Raw genomic sequence first — 16,575 nt, 5'->3', positions numbered from 1 at the left:
CATTAAGCACCCCATTAATAGAATGCAATACGCAATTTTTGTGCACATGTTGCGTTTTTTCCGGGAAAAAAAAAATGCATCTCGGTAAAAAACGCAGCATGTCCATTAATTTTGAAGATTTTTTGCGGATTTCCTGCTATTTAATGCATTGGGAAGCTCCGGAAAAAAAAACGAGAAAAATCCTCGCAAAAGACGCATGCGGATTTACTGCGGAAAAAGTCCGGTTTTGTTAAGAAAATTTCTGCAAAGAATCCTGACGTGTGCACATAGCCTTACCCTGCAGGAGGTGGCATTCAGAGACTCTGCCATCCTCGTAGGGAGTGTTATACAGGGCATCTTTTCATCCTGGCCTAAAAGGGGTTCTCTAATGGAAAACACACCTCAATAATGACAATATGCCCTAATATGACATACAAACATGGCATGAAGCATCCAATTTAACAGATACAAGCTAAAGCATAGGAAACATGGGATATAAAGAACAAAAAAAAAATGGATATACTCTTAAAAGAATCAGAAATATATAATTGGGAATTCTGGAGACCCCAGTACAAGGCGGCCCATTTCGAAGATTATTCTAGCCAAAAGTGACAACCAAAAACACAATACCTTTCTTCAAATTTGTATTTTAAAACATAGGAGGGAAAAAAGCCATATAACAACCACAACGTAAATAGCGAGCTTGATAAAATGATTAACTGTATATAAAGTACATATCAATTATTTACATTATGATCAACAATCAATGCGACATTAAACAGTAAGCGTCATTTACATTTTTACTTCTTTTTCAAGCAAGTTTATAATACAGTTTATCAGAGAAATCCACTTTCTCCTTCAGGACTGATCATTTAGTCTTAAAATTCTCAATTCACATCTAAAATCTGTATTCAGTGACAGATTGTACAATACTGGGACAGGAGACGACGGTTGGTGCTGATGAGATTCTATATTGCTGGGAGGAGCTCTGCCTCCAGCTACTCTCTCCCCCATATGCATCACTGAATACAGATATTTACCCATGAAATGAGAGTTTTGAAAATGAAGGATCAGCTCTGGAAAGGAAAGAAGATTTATCGGATAAGATATATTACAGTTTCTTTTTTCAGGTGTACTATTGATTTATGGAAATAGAGATTACAATGAAGTTCACACTTTAAGTCAACCACCACCAAGTCGAAGCAATTCATTGTCTAGTCTCATCTTTTAATATTATAAATCCAGTACGGTGATCTGGGCTGATTATTGTACAGAAAACCATTACATTGATGGCAATCTTAAAAAGGGGTGAACACAAATTAAAATATTTCAAGTATTTTAAGTAAACATTTGAGAAAGATTGGTTACTTTTTATTTAATTTTTATCCAGCAGGAAATTGAAATTTTATTATTAGGGTGATTTGTCGTCAGAAGACAATTACAGGATACGATATAGACAAATCATTTTACATAATTAACCCTTTAAAAATTGTATTTTATTAGAAATATAATTAGTTTTAACCAAACCTAGTCCCAAAGTGATTGAAGTACTATAAAAGAGTCAGATTTGTCATCAGTCCTGTAAAAAAAAAAAAAAAAAAAAAAACACACGGCTTCCATACCCTGCATTTTCCCAGTCTATTTGCCTGCCTCTAGGTGCATTGATATCAGAACGTAATCAGAGCACCGATGATGGCAGTGAAAGGGTCAGCACCTGGGTTCATACAGACGTCAGTGATTTTCTTGTACAAGACAGTTAGTCCTAGTTTGATCAGTGTTTTTTTTTGCCGTTTCATCAGTTTGGTCAATGTCAGTTTTTACCATCAGAGTTTGCTCAGAGTTGTGTCAGTTCTTCTCAGATGAGAAAAAGTTTCTCTCTGGTTTCTTATCTAGCATCCTGTGAAAAACAGGCATCACTTGGATGGCGTCAGGCTGTTCCATTTTGTTCACTGACCCATACACTTGCATGGCCGATTTTGATCCGACAGGGACATATGAACAGCTCCACTCACTATTATAGGTACGAGTCTCATCGGCGAGCCTCTTACTCAAAAAAAAAAAATAAAAATGCATGCCTGGATGAGCCCTAACTCTGGGGATATGCACAACGCTCAGAGGAACAGACAGGTGCCAACGAGGGATGAGTGAATAGCTTCGGATAAGTCTTACAGCGCTTACCGAATAGTTGCATTGGGAACCCGGATACCTGGAGTGCTCCCAAAAATCGAGGGTGAGCTAAGCCCACCGGCATCAGGGGCTTATCTACAGCATTCTGTAATGCTGTAGATAAGCCCCCGATGTATCCTGAAAGATGAGAAAAAGAGGTTAGATTATACTCACCCAGGGGCAGTCCCGGTCCGATGGGCATTGCGGTCCGGTCCGGCACCTCCTATCTTCTTCAGATGACGTCCTCTTCTGGTCTCCATGCTGCGGCTCCGGCGTACTTTGTCTGCCCTGTTGAGGGCACAGCAATGCACTACAGTGCGCAGGCGCCGGGCCTCTCTGACCTTTCCCGGCACCTGCGCACTGCAGTACTTTGCTCTGCCCTCAACAGGGCAAAGTACGCCGGAGCATGAAGACCAGAAGAGGACATCATCGTATGAAGATGGGAGGCCCGGACCAGACCACAATGCCCACCGGATCAGACCGCCCGCGTGAGTATAATCTAACCTCTTTTTCTCATCTTTTAGGATACATCGGGTGCTTATCTACAGCATTACAGAATGCTGTAGATAAGCCCCTGATGCCGATGGGGTTAGCTCACCCTCGATTTTAGGGGTGACAGGTTCCCTTTAAAGCTTTTTCAGAAACTACACTTTAGTAGCACAACTTCTTTCCTGTCAGGGTATGTGCACACGTTGCGGATTTTGCTGCGGATCCGCAGCGGTTTTGAGGCTGTGGATAAACAGCTGTTCTCCATGCGTTGTACAGTACCATGTAAACCTATGGAAAACAAAGTCCGCAGTGCACATGCTGCGGAAAAAAATGCACAGAAACGCTGAGTTGTTTATTCCACAGCATGTCAATTCTTTGTGCGGATTCCACAGCGGTTTACACCTGCTCCATAATAGGAATCCGCAGGTGTAAAACAGAAGGTGGAATACGCACGAAAAACGCATAAAGTCCACGGTAAATCCGCAGGTAAAACACAGAGCTTTTTACCTGTGGATTTCTCAAAACAGGTGTGGAAAAATCCACAGAGGTTCCATCTATGTGTGCACATACCCTCAAGAGATCAGGTTTTTCTGCAGAAAAAAAAAACAAAAAACACGTAGTGTGGACTTACCCTTAGTGAGGACTTACCCTTAAATTGTTAAACAGTGTAAATGAACATTTGTATGTAAAAACCCATCTAACTAAACAAAATGTGTGAATTCAGAGGCAACAGCAACTAACCCAGATATCTCACCCCCAGGTCACACATGTGGTTTGAGGCCAATCCTGGAGCCATGACCCAGATCTCAGCAGTCAGGATCATTTACATAGCTCTGAGGAGAATCACTCTTATTGACTCTTGCACAAGATACAGAAGTCATTTTGCAGAAATCAAATCCGATTTTAAATAAAGAATATGTTTATGAGACGGTCACTTCAGAATGAAACATGGCTCCAACATGGACTTACAGGCGACTTTTCATTAAGCCACAACTTCCTACATATCACAGGAGCTGTCTAAACAGCGATACCTTCCATACACCAGCTTCCCGATTATGGGCTTTGAGAAGAATATTGGAGTTAATGGTTTATCTTAAAGTCAACGGCTGTCCGGAAGACCATATAAGACACATGGACATCTTGGAGGACTAAAGGGGATCAGTGGGACTTTCCTTTATGACAAAAGGGAGCAGCTTTAGGCTATGTGAACACATTCAGGATTTTTTGCGTTTTTTCTCCTGCGGAAAAAATGCTAAAAAAAAAAATGCATACATAAGCATCCCATCATTTTTAATGCATTCCGCAATTTGTGTGCACATGCTGCTTTTTTTCCACGAAAAAACGCATCGCGGTAAAAAACGCAGCAAGTTCATTAATTTTTCCAGATTTTTCGCGTTTTTGCCGCTATTTATTGCATTGGGAAGCTCCGGAAAAAAAATAAATGCGAAAAATCTGCAAAAAACCCACGCGGATTTCCTGCAGAAAAAGTCCGGTTTTGTTCAGGAAAATTCTGCACACTTTAAGGCCGGTTTCACATGTCAGTGGCTCCGGTACGTGAGGTGAGTTTCCTCACGTACCGGAGCCACTGACACACGTAGATACATTGAAATCAATGCATCTGTGCAGATGTCATTGATTTTTTGTGGACCGTGCCTCCGTGTGCCAAACACGGAGACATGTCAGTGTTCGTGGGAGCGCACGGATTACACGGACCCATTAAAGTCAATGGGTCTGTGTAAAACACGTACCGCACACGGACGTTGTCCGTGTGCAGTCCGTGTGCCGTGCAGGAGACAGCGCTACAGTAAGCGCTGTCCCCCCCACGTGGTGCTGAAGCCGCCATTCATATCTTCTCTGCAGCAGCGTTTAACTGTAGAGAAGATATGAATAATCCTTTTTTTTTTTTTTTTTTTTTTTTTTTGGTTTCTCGTGTTTAACATAAAGATCCCTGTCACAACCCCCCTCCCACCCCCTGTGCGCCCGCCCGCTGTTATTAAAATACTCACCCGCCTCCCTCGCAGTGTCCTGTCCTGGCCGCAGCTTCTCCTGTATGCGGTCACGTGGGGCCGCCCATTACAGAAATGAATATGCGGCTCCACCCCTATGGGAGGTGGAGCCGCATATTCATGACTGTAATCGGCGGCCCCACGTGACCGCTCATACAGTAGAAGGTGCGGCCAGGACAGGACACTGCGATGGAGGCGGGTGAGTATTTTAATAACAGCGGGCGGGCGCACAGGGGGTGGGGACAGGGATCTTTATGTTAAACACCAGAAACAAAAGAAAAAAAAAAAGGATTATTCATATCTTCTCTACAGCAAACGCTTCTGCAGAGAAGATATGAATGGCGGCTTCAGCACCACGTGGGGGGGACAGCGCTTATCTCTAGCGCTGTCTCCTGCACGGTGCGTGTGGTACCCAGTCGGCACACGGGCAGCACATGTGTGCCGCACGTGTGCCACAGAAACGCACGGGCACACGGATAACTCCGGTACCGATTTTTCCGGTACCGGAATTATCTGGACGTGTGAGACTGGCCTAAGGCTATGTGCACACGTTCAGGAAAGCATCTCTTCCACTTGTCCCCCTGATATCAGCTGATCCTGGAAGAGCAGCAGAATTACTAGAGTTACACCTTAAGCGTCATTGAGACTGATTTTTTTTTTTTTTTTTTTAAAGCTTCTACCTATTAAACGAGATTGTCCATCACTGTTCTCCCCTCCTCCCCCTATAAAATAGTAACACTTATACTTAACTCTGGCGCCATTGCGGTGGTGTCGACATTCGCTCTGCCGGGGCTCATAAGACGTTATGTCCGTTACTCGTCAGCAACATGCCCGCTGTCTTGGGGTCATACTTTATTCCGAACTTTCATTCACCCCCCACATCTGATCACTGGCTCGCTCTTGTCATCTGCACCTCAAAAACATTTCTAGAATTCGATTCTTACCGTTTCTCTTATTCATTCTCGTCTGAACTCTTGTAACTCTCTACTAATCGGTCTCCCTCTTACCAAACTCTCCCCTCTCCAATCTGTCCTCAATGCTGCAGCCAGGATCATATTCCTCGTCAATCGTTACACAGATGCCTCTACCTTGTGCCAGTAATTACACTTGTTACCCATCCACTCCAGAATCCAGTACAAAACTATTAGGCTAGGTTCCCATTGCGTTAATGGGATAGCGCTAACGGACAGCGTTGCACGGCGAAATTAACGCCGTGCACAGCGTCCGTTAGCGCTCCCATTGCCGGCAATGTTAGAGCGCATTGCTAGCGCGTGTCATTTTCGGCACGCGCTAGCGATGTGCCGGTCTTTTGTAGCGCGCCTCGGACGCTGCTTGCAGCGTCCGCGGCGCGCCAGAGGTCCGTTCCCCGCTCTCGCAGATCGGGGATCTGCGAGAGTGGGGACGTTAACGCGACCCCTGAACGCGGCCCCGAAAAAGACATTGCGTTAGCGCAATCCGCTAGCGCTCGCGCTAAACGGATTGCACTAACGCAATCTGAACCTAGCCTTACCCTCATCCACAAAGCACTTCATGGCTCAGCACCACCCTACATCTCCTCCCTGGTCTCAGCCTACCACCCTACCTGTGCTCTCCATTCTGCTAATCACGTGAGGTAAGCATCCTCAATAATTAGAACCTCCCACTCCTGTCTACAAGACTTTTCACGTGCTTGGCCAATTCTTTGGAATGCACTACCCAGGTTAATACGATTAATCCCCAATCCACAGTTTTAAGCGTGCCCTAAAAACGCATTTGTTCAGACTGGCCTACCGCCTCAACGCATTAACCCAACTATCCCTGTGTTGCACATTCAAAATGTTTATCATAACCACGTTCCTCGCATCATGTTCTCACATGCTTTATGCATTTAATAGCCCTCTGTGTCTGTACACAGGCCAATAACCGATTCATGCAGCTTTACATGAACACCCGATCCCTACACTATGGCTGGTGCAAACAATGAAAGCAATTGTTACCATCCAACTCTCATGTCTCCCCTTTTTCCTCATAGATTGTAAGCTTGCGAGCAGGGTCCTCATTCCTCTTGGTATCTATTTTGATCTATGTGCTCGTTGTTATGCTGTAATGTCTATTGTCTGTACAAGTCCCCTCTAAAATATAAAGGACTGCCGAATATGTTGGACCTCTAGAAATAAATTATTTTTATTATTATGTGACGCGGCCAGTCAGCGCTGGGTTCACTCTCCTTTAGACAAATCAGACATCTGTAGAAAGTGAGTGCAGCTATAGAGCCCACTTGTTCCGGCTGTCAGTTACAACCAAAGGAAAGAAGAGTGAAGCCTCCGCTGATTGACTGCAAGTGCCAAGAACGCTCAAATTGCACAGACAAATTGCACAATGGAGGGGAGCAGAGGGGTAAGTCTTTTACTAAGGGGAAACAGTGATTGAGAAGGTGTTGGACAGCACCATTATATAGTATAAATTGATAGATAGCCCATGAGAGCATGCCACACGTGAACAGATGACTTAAATTGGCAAGTGCTATGGCTGGACAAAACTGATAATGTACCGTATGTGAAAAAATTACATCTGAAAGACAAGACACTTTTTAGTGCGTCAAGCGCTTCTCTTTTGCATGCATCAAGTACTTTTTTTTTTTTTTTGAGGTACATAGTAAATGTGAAAAATTAAAATAATTAGATAGCTCAGGATAAACGTTCAGTTCTGGGTGGCTGTAACTAGACAAATAATCAGTTTTATAATTTGTCTGAAACACCTGGTCTTCAGTCAAGGAGGCCGGCGTTTCCCCCCTGCTTTAGACGCCACACAGCTGTCACAAACATCTTCTTGGCGCCGCGCGCCGCCTCCTCCTCACCGCTATTTTCAAAATAGCCGGCGCTTTTCCCCTGCCTGGTGCAGGCACAGTGAGCGCTGCCTGTCTTTCCTCATATGCTGCCGAGCTGACTGCGCCTGCGCGGCCGCCCTGCTTGTGAATCCCAGCCCCGCAGTGACTTATGATTTATTCACATTGCGGGGCTGGGATTCACAGGCAGGGCGGCCGCGCAGGCGCAGTCAGCTGGGCTGCATATGAGGAAAGACGGGCAGCGCTCACTGCGCCTGCACCAGGCAGGGGAAAAGAGCGCCGGCTATTTTGAAAACAGCGGTGAGGAGGAGGCGGTGCCCGGCGCCAAGAAGATGTGAGTGACGGCTGTGTGGCGTCTAAAGCAGGGGGGAAACACCGGCCTCCTTGACTGAAGACCAGGTATTTCAGACAAATTATAAAACTGATTATTTCTCTAGTTACAGCACCCAGAACTAAAAGAGACACCTTGTCAGAATGCAGCATTACTGCTGCACAAGGTGCCTCTTTTAGTTTGAAACGACTGGGGGGGGTGGGGGGGGGGGTTGGTGTGACAGGTTCCCTTTAAAGCCGCAATGCTCCTCTGGGAAATATGCAAATTGTCCTTCAGAGAGGAAGCAGACTAGAACTCTAGTGCCACCTATTGGAAGTAGCAATCCTAACAGTCAATGTCGAGCCTTTAACGAGCCTTGTGACATGACTTAGGATAACATACCAACTGTAAGAGTACACTCACAAAGTGTAGATTCCCTCATGTGTGAGCATAAGTTCGATTATGTAAATGACTCCGCTCAAACTCTGATAAGCGTGTCATCTTGGGGCGATCAAGATTTCACCATCTTGTCCATTGTGTGTGCCCGTGGCAATCGGATGGCACTCAGGTGTCATCCAAGTGGCTGCAGTTTGAGGTTTTTCACGCACCGATAGACTTGTCTGGGTGTGCATGATCTGATTTGCGTGGCAACTTGCAGCATGCTGCTATTTCTTTCTCATGCCGAAGCACCATGAGAAAAGACAAAATGCAGATCAGCACTGCCCCACAGTATAAGATTGGGCGAGCGATATCAGAGGGAACATCGGACAGCACTTGGCCTTGTTTTGCCCTCATGTGAATGAGACCTAAAGGGTAATTAAAGGGAATCTGTCACCCCAAAAATGGCCTATAAACTGCAGCCACCGCTATCAGAGGCTTATCTACAGCATTCTGTAATGCTGTAGATAAGCCCCCGCTGTAACCTGAAAGATAAGAAAATGAGGTTATGTTATACTCACTCAGGGGCGGTCCCGCTGTGGTCTGGTGCGATGGGCATCACGGTCCGGCGCCTCCCATCTTCAAAAGAGGTCATCCTCTTCTTGTCGCGGCTCCTGCGCAGGCGTACTTTGTCTTTCCTGTTGAGGGCAGAGCAAAGTACTGCAGTGCGCAGGCGCCGGGAAAGGTCAGAGGCGCCTGCGCATTGCAGTGCTTTCCTCTGCCCTCAACAGGAAAGACAAAGTACGCCTGCGCCAGAGCCGCAGCGTGAAGACAAGAGGACGTCATCGTATGAAGATGGGAGGCGCCGGACGCCTATCGGACCGGACAGCAGCGGGAACGCCCCTAGGTGAGTATAATCTAACATGTTTTTCTTATCTTTCAGGATATATTGGGGGCTTATCTACAGCATTACAGAATGCTGTAGAAAAGCACCTGATGCTGGTGGCCACAATCTATAGGCCATTTTTGGGGTGACAGATTCCCTTTAAGCTCTGCTCACTTCCATATCATGACAGGCCTGAGTGATCACTTGGTGCCACATATCTACCACTGTCACAGGGTAATGAATAGCATTCACCTCACCAGTCAGCAATTTCGTCAGGTGATAAATGTAGGGAGGGTGACGGTACTGTGCGTATAGAGAACACCATGTATACATTCTCTACTGTGGGCCCGCAGGGGCAACGCTGCATGGACCCCCACAGTACAATAAAGTCCGCAGCTCAAACAAAACGCAACGTCTGATGATCCCGGACAACACAGCACGGTGCAAGATCTGCTCCACCCTCGTGGTGCCAGGACTCGCACATGGTGCAGACGCCCAATACTGAGGGGTCCTCCGACAGGCACTAGACGCCCAATACTGAGGGGTCCTCCGACGGGCACCAGACGCCCAATACTGAGGGGTCCTCCGACGGGCACTAGACGCCCAATACTGAGGGGTCCTCCGATGGGCACTAGACGCCCAATAATGAGGGGTCCTCCGACGGGCACTAGACGCCCAACACTGAGGGGTCCTCCGACGGGCACTAGACGCCCAACACTGAGGGGTCCCCCGACGTGCACAAGATGCCCAATACTGAGGGGTTCTCCGACGCGCACAAGACGCCCAATAATGAGGGGTCCTCCGACGGGCACTAGACGCCCAATAATGAGGGGTCCTCCGACGGGCACTAGACGCCCAATAATGAGGGGTCCTCCGACGGGCACTAGACGCCCAACACTGAGGGGTCCTCCGACGGGCACTAGACGCCCAACACTGAGGAGTCCACAAAGGTGGCAAAAAGATGGACGATTGGGACAAATATCAGCTGACACCAAGAGAAAAACTAAAGTGTCCAGAAGTGATGAAGAGCAGAACTGACCATAATGTGCTGACCGCACACGCGCCACCGGCCCCCGTGTGCACAGCGCTGAGCAGTCCTAGCCAGTGTGTGGGGCAGAAGACGCCCTGCAGCCACGTCCCAGCATGAAGCCTCCTGTCAGCGCAGCCGGGACACAGCCATGTGCAGCTCCAGGAGTCATGACCCTGACACAGGCGGCAAGGGCAGCGCTGACTGAAGGAGACATGTGCAGCAGGCAGCACACATGGCCTGGCTGGGCGTTATTGTGTGGGGCGGAGGAGCGTCCGCACTCACCTCCCAGCGGGGTCCCAGCAGCCCCGGGTGGCCGTGAGACCGGTGACCAGACCGCCGGCCGGGAAGGTGACAACTACACCCTCCAACAAGCCGCACAACTCCAATTCGAAATACGTCAACTTTAAGCCTCGCAACCCATTAAGTAGTAGGACATACTAACCTGCTGGATAAGCTCCGCCCATGAAGCATTGACATCTCGGATAGCCTATCAACTATCAGTAATTTTAACCTGACAGCTATCGCACCCAATTAAATAAGTAACCGCCTCTTCCAGGTCTCCGCCTCAGCACCGCCTCAAAACAGATCTCACATATGACCGACGTCCATTACAGCCAATCACAGGCAGATACGGTGCCGTACTGCAAAGCGGATTGGTGGAGGCTCTGATGGCATCAAGTAGAGGGGCGTGACCTGGAGGGAGAAAGAGGCGGGGATAGCGGTGGGCGCGTCTCCCGCGGCAAGTTGGGCTGCATCGCAGCGCATACACTACAATGGCTGCTGGAGAGAGGGGAAAGCAAACAATTTCCAGGCCCGCAGCGTCCAGGCAAAAATATGGGAAAAAAATTATTAAAAAATCGGAAAGGCACCTAAACCCCGGAAATCGACCGCAGGAAGGATGTTAAGGCTCCCGCGGTGAGTTTGCGGGGGGTTTGGGCTGACGCCGCCGCCTCTGAAGCCGAGAAATCAGGGTTATTTAAATTATGGGAAAGGGGGGACGAGAAGGGGAGGAGGAGGGGGGGAAGAGAGAGGAGGAAAAAGTTCGTGCAGCCCCCTCCTCTGCCCGGGGTGCACGGGGAGCAGAGTCCCGGGGAGACGGAGCCCAGGAAAAGCCCGAGGCTGGAGCGCAATGATTGGGGGCAGCGCTGCAGAAGGGGCTCATTTGTTATGACTTCTGCTGGTTCCGGGGCTCCCGGCACTTATGGAGTTAATTGCGAGGAGTTCTGAAAACTTTGACAACAAAAAAAAAACAACAAAAGTTTTGCTGGAAGTTTTTAGTTTTTTATTTCTTTCACTTAATAGTGTGACAGGAGCGGGGAGAGGAGGGGACGGAGCAGAGCGGGCAAAAATCCGGCCGAAATTCCGCACAAATCGCCCGGGCACCCCCGAGCCCCCAAACCTCCCACGGAGACTCCCCGGGGGCTTCACCCTCACCCGGTGCCGTGCACAGCCGCGTCCCCGGGGGTCCTCTCCTCTCTCCCCGGGAGGGGGGTGTAGGGAGCTCGGGAAAGCTGTCTGCCCCCTCCTCTTTATTAGGGGGGGCGCTGATTTCTCCAGATACCCCCAAAACCCTTTGAAAGTGGCCTTGTGCCTGGATCCTGGCAGGGAGAGGGGGATGGAGGACGGGTTACTGGGACAGCTTGTTGTCAGGATCATAAACAACCAAAATGGAGGGAGAATACGGGCAGAAACCAAATAAAAATCCTAAAAAATAGTCAAAACCGTCCAATTGGTTCCTGCAGGGTCTTTTTGTGAATGGATCGTGCTCCGGAGTGACCCCCTGCAGGTTACCAGTCACTGGAGGCTGCTGGTTTTTTTATAAAAATATTTTTTGCTTTTTTTTTTTTTTTTTTTTCCTAGCCTTGTGCAGAGTTTCTAGAAGCCTCAGACCTGAGAGCAGAGTTTCTGTTTCGGCTTTTCCTGCTGATTTGTGCTTCATTCTGGGGATCTCTGTTGGCTTTTAATTTTTTATTTTTTTTATTATTATTATTTTAATACTCTGGTCTTCTCTGATTGGGCAAGGTCCAGGCATAAGGGCAGTAATTAATGAATGTGTTTTTAAGCATTTTTTTTGGAGGTGATGTAAGTTATCTCCCTTGTCACTTTTCTACAGCCTAAAAAAAAACAACTTATCTTTGCACAGCAAGCTCTGGCCTCCCCCACCCCCTGCTGCTGCTGCTGCTGCTGCTGCTGCTGTGTACACTCAGCCATTGCATTGCTGGGCTGCAGCCTGGAGGGCTGAGCTGGGGAAAGTGGCATCTTCAGGTGTCTCTGCCCTGCTGCATCCACCTGCTGCTTGTTCAGTGTCTGCAGATAGAGCTGTATAGTAGGTTGCCTGGATGATGTGCTGCCGCCGCCGCCTTATAGACCTGTGTGATCCCAGGCATCCAGTATACAGTGTTATGCCCTATTGTTACATATCTTATTTTTTGTGTGTGTTGCATTAACCAGCGATGCTTTGCAAACTGTTTTGGGTTCATTTACTGGTGCGATGCTCAGTTCTTAAAAAGATCACAACTAATTTCTGTGTTTTTGGTAGGAATCTACGGCCTCCCATGTTTTACTGAAAAGCATGTAAAACTGGTCAGATGTGCTGCTTATAATATTTCAAAGTAAAAATGCTGAAATCTGACCGTGTAGCGCTTAAGAGCCATGTCATTGTTTAGCAATGCTCCCCCGGAGACCTTAATGACGAATGTGTTGTACTGTCTCTTTAAACGGCTCATAAGCCTTCATACCGATAGTAATGACACTTGGTGAAATGTGTATTATTGATTCTGACATTTAATTAGAAATCTAATATTTCAGTGGACGTTCTAAAAAGGTTTCCTGAATGTATTGTTTGTTTATTATTTGTTGTTTACAACATTCTTCATGTTTGATACCTAAAGGGTCTCATTAATATGATCAATGTCTAGTAAAATTTACAGCTGAACGTTACCAATTCCATTCATTAAAGTATATAACTTGCATCCTGGTCTGCTGAATCCCGGTCACCTATATGGGGAGGAACCTGTCAGCAGTGTTCCTTGGTGATGTAACAATGTTGCAGAGCTCTTTTTCAGCCTTTGTGTGTTGTAATGTGGACAATTTCTGTCTGTGCTTTGTATTGACTGAGTGACATGTTTTAACGCTCCATGTGAAGTTGGGCCTGTTCCAATCCCTTTAATTGCCACCATTTATTGGTGACCTGCATTACAGGCACCATGACTAAATGGCGATCGTATGTACAGGCGGGAATCATTGCATTGTTTTGGAAATTGATTAAAGAAAAAAATATATATATTTTGTTAAAGAATATTGTTGCCCTATCTGATCAATAAAATGATTGCTGTATTGTAATTATCTTATGTTAATTATGTTGTATTTTTAGATGTTTATCCACCAATTGGGGGTTCCTAAATCCAGTTCTTATATATAGTAAAATTATAATAGACCCGTAGAAAATAACTTGACTTTTTGAGTCTATTACAATACAAACCCCATTGAGAGATGCCCTGTAGATTTGGATAAAACACTAGATTTAGCCTAACAATTTATTTGCTTTATTATAGTCAGTTTTATGTCGAATTCAAGATGTTTTGTGCTGACATTTTTACAATTTGTCCACGGTTTAAATCAATATTATCAGTATCCTGAATCAGAGCTCTTGTTACATATTCTACAAATAATTTAATAAAGTATATCATCCTCAGCTTTGTAATCTTTATTCTAATTGAAAGAAGAGAAATGTTGAATTTTAATCTTTTAATACCAAATTTACCTTTTTAAAAGGTCCCATTAATTAATGCTGAAACTATTGGAGGGTGATGAATTGTCTTAAGCATTTCCAGTATGAAATAGAGACTAGAGAATAAAGAAATGTTTACTAATATTTCTGTTTTCTTTATTATTGAACCAAATGAATATTTAATATCAAAGCAATGTAAACTTGTTGAATAAACGAAGACATTGTATTTTCTAGAAAGAATAGACATGGGATCTATGGTGTTACTGAGCTATAGTGTTTGCCTTCTACTCTTGGGTATTGCTATTGCTCGGGATATGAGGAACCTGTTTTTAGATCTGAGCTCAGACCTGATTGGTGGCGGTTGGTGGACTTCAGATGAGAATTAGCAGCTTTCCTTTACCAATCAGATAGTGGTGTGAGTTTGGTAATGTGACACTGCTGCAACTTGGTAGAACAAGGAGAGTTCATGAGCCACTGGAAGGGCATTCAGCATCATTGTATTCATGGAAAGTTGCCTTTCAGTCATGCAGCAAGGACTGGAAACCAGATCTGAGCAGCATGTGATGCTTGTAACTGTCCCTTATTGTATTTTGCGTTACATGTTTTAATTTGGTAATTTTTTTTATTTTTATACCAGTAAATGTAGCCGTCTCCTTCTATACGCTATCATTATTCTGTGGTAAAGCAGCAATCATCTCATTATTGAGGCATATAATATATTCTTGTAAAGGAGACTAGTTGATCATTTTATTGCCCTGTAAAATCGCTCTGTGGCTTGTGCAGCATTGATCGTTCATTATGAAGTCCTATACATTTCATGTCTATTTATCTGTGGTCCTGTTTATTTAAAAATCTGATATCTAATGTAAAAAAAAATCATATTTATACTTTATGAAGTGAATTACATGTAGATAAAACCTTTTTTAAAACTCTGCTTCCTTTATCTGGATATTTATTAGATTTACATAATCTTTTTCTTATGAATACGTTGCACCAGCGTTTACTGTAAGTTGTTCTTTTTGTTTGTTTTTGTTTGCTATTATCTCTGCATCACTAGTTGTAGTGATCATGATTGTATGCTATACTATTTAAGTTATTGCAGGTGGAAGTGATAAGATAAATAAAAACCTAAAGTCCAAGTATGGCTCTCTAGACAGGACACAACTGAGCCTATATTTGTGTTCAGATAACAGATTTGTAAATATTTACAGTTGTATTGAACCTTTTTATAAGGAAAACTTGTTTCCCCTCCTAAAGTTAAAGGGTTTTATAGTATTCAGGTGCACTGGATGGGAGGGCTGATACAGTGCACATATTAAGTATTCCCCAGACAGGGAAAACAAACACAATGTGGAGCCTTTTAAAGCTTATAAAGGTGTAGTAGACGATGTGTCTATGTGCAATGCTGAAAATGATTTCCTCTGGCAGAAACAAGCATCTTCACTATAATTTAGGTCTAAAAATACAATATATGCAAGTGAAAAAGTCTGTTCCGAAACATATTAAAGAATAGAAGTTTATCCGGGGCGGCTTCTTTATTGATGACGTTTTCTATCAAATAATTTGGGATTTATGGTGTTTTATCAAACCTCTTTACAATGGGCGCTTAGATCTCGAAAGAGAACATAGTAAAGGAAGTGGTTTCACATAAGGTTCCTGAAAGTTTTCATATGGTGCCCATAATATTCCTTTATAATGTATATGCCTCTGTAGTGGTAACTCAGTGTTGAGAAATAGTTGCGCTCTAAATCCACAAAGTGCAGAATTTCTCTAGTTCTATAAGAAGCTTAGAACAGTGCATGATTCTGCTCATATAGAAATACATTTTTATGCACAAAGTAAGGCAAAAAATGAATTTGTTGAGCAGTGAGTTATAACAAATGTGACTATTCGGTAGTTAACACTTTAATTTGATTTTATTTCTATTGAAGAGTATATAACTAAAACTTCCCAACTTTCATATATGTTAATAAACTGGAACTGATGTAGTATAGTATCTAAAAAAACAAACAAAAAAAACCAGGAGATTTTAGTGGTTATCCGCCTATGAATCACTGACTCGAATACTAAGAAATGTATCAATTTAGTGTTTGAATGATTAGCAAATGGATGAAGATTAACGATAGTATAAATGCATTGATGAGACAGTGTGAATAATTGTCTAGAGTCACACCAAATTGTAGTCTGTAGAGAAGGGTCACATCACTTTTTGCTTTTATTTAAAACACTTTTTTGTATTTTTTTTTTCTCATTACAGCCTTTTTTAATACATTTTTTTTAGAATATTTGCATATGCTACTTATAGTCACCCCATGAAAAATTCTTGTAGTCCTCTGAAAATACAGTTTTAGACACTTTCTGCAATTATTTATATGTCTTACAAGGAGGTCTACTTTATTATCTTTGTTTTCCCTCCTGTGTTGCAGAAGATCCAGACATTGATTTACTATTGAGAGGTGGTTAAGGGTGCAATAGCCATAGAATGTTTAGGAACCTCTATGGGGACAAAGCTAATTCAACAGATGCTATTTCAGTGAGGTTTGATTTATACAATCTGTTTATTTTCTCAACTACGACCGTTAGAAATATTTTAATATCTAAGGGATACATGATGTTTCCTCTTTACTTCCAATCTGTTACAGATTGCAGTATTGTCACTAATTACAATTTGCACTAGTATCCGCATCTTAGCACCTGCACTTCTGTACTGCTGTACGGCAATGAGGGCTGTAATTTTCTGCAATTTACCTATAAACTTTACTGAAAGTAAATGAAAG

At 44.3% G+C, this 16,575-nt stretch overlaps 2 protein-coding genes across 4 annotated transcripts in view; one reads left to right on the top strand and one right to left on the bottom strand.

Annotated features, from left to right (window-relative positions):
* CHCHD7 (coiled-coil-helix-coiled-coil-helix domain containing 7) overlaps positions 1–10,649 on the bottom strand; it is a 30,613-nt gene extending 19,964 nt beyond the window's left edge. The window contains exon 1 of one of the 2 annotated variants that reach the window (XM_077270519.1): positions 10,511–10,649. The gene's annotated coding sequence lies outside the window, so the exon portion shown is untranslated. Of the gene's footprint in view, positions 1–10,350; positions 10,484–10,510 lie in introns of those variants that run through there. The other variant, XM_077270518.1, reaches the window with a different exon arrangement.
* Positions 10,650–10,817: 168 nt separating this feature from the next.
* Positions 10,818–16,575, top strand: part of PLAG1 (PLAG1 zinc finger) — a 67,361-nt gene continuing 61,603 nt past the window's right edge. For both annotated transcript variants that reach the window (XM_077270515.1, XM_077270516.1), the window contains exon 1: positions 10,818–10,983. The gene's annotated coding sequence lies outside the window, so the exon portion shown is untranslated. The remainder of the gene's footprint in view (positions 10,984–16,575) is intronic.

The sequence above is a fragment of the Ranitomeya variabilis genome, chromosome 6 (genome assembly GCF_051348905.1).
Source record: "Ranitomeya variabilis isolate aRanVar5 chromosome 6, aRanVar5.hap1, whole genome shotgun sequence".
NCBI classification, from domain to species: Eukaryota; Metazoa; Chordata; class Amphibia; order Anura; family Dendrobatidae; genus Ranitomeya; species Ranitomeya variabilis.
The sequence above is the reverse complement of the archived record's forward strand: the minus strand, read 5'-3'. Positions and strand labels throughout refer to the sequence as shown.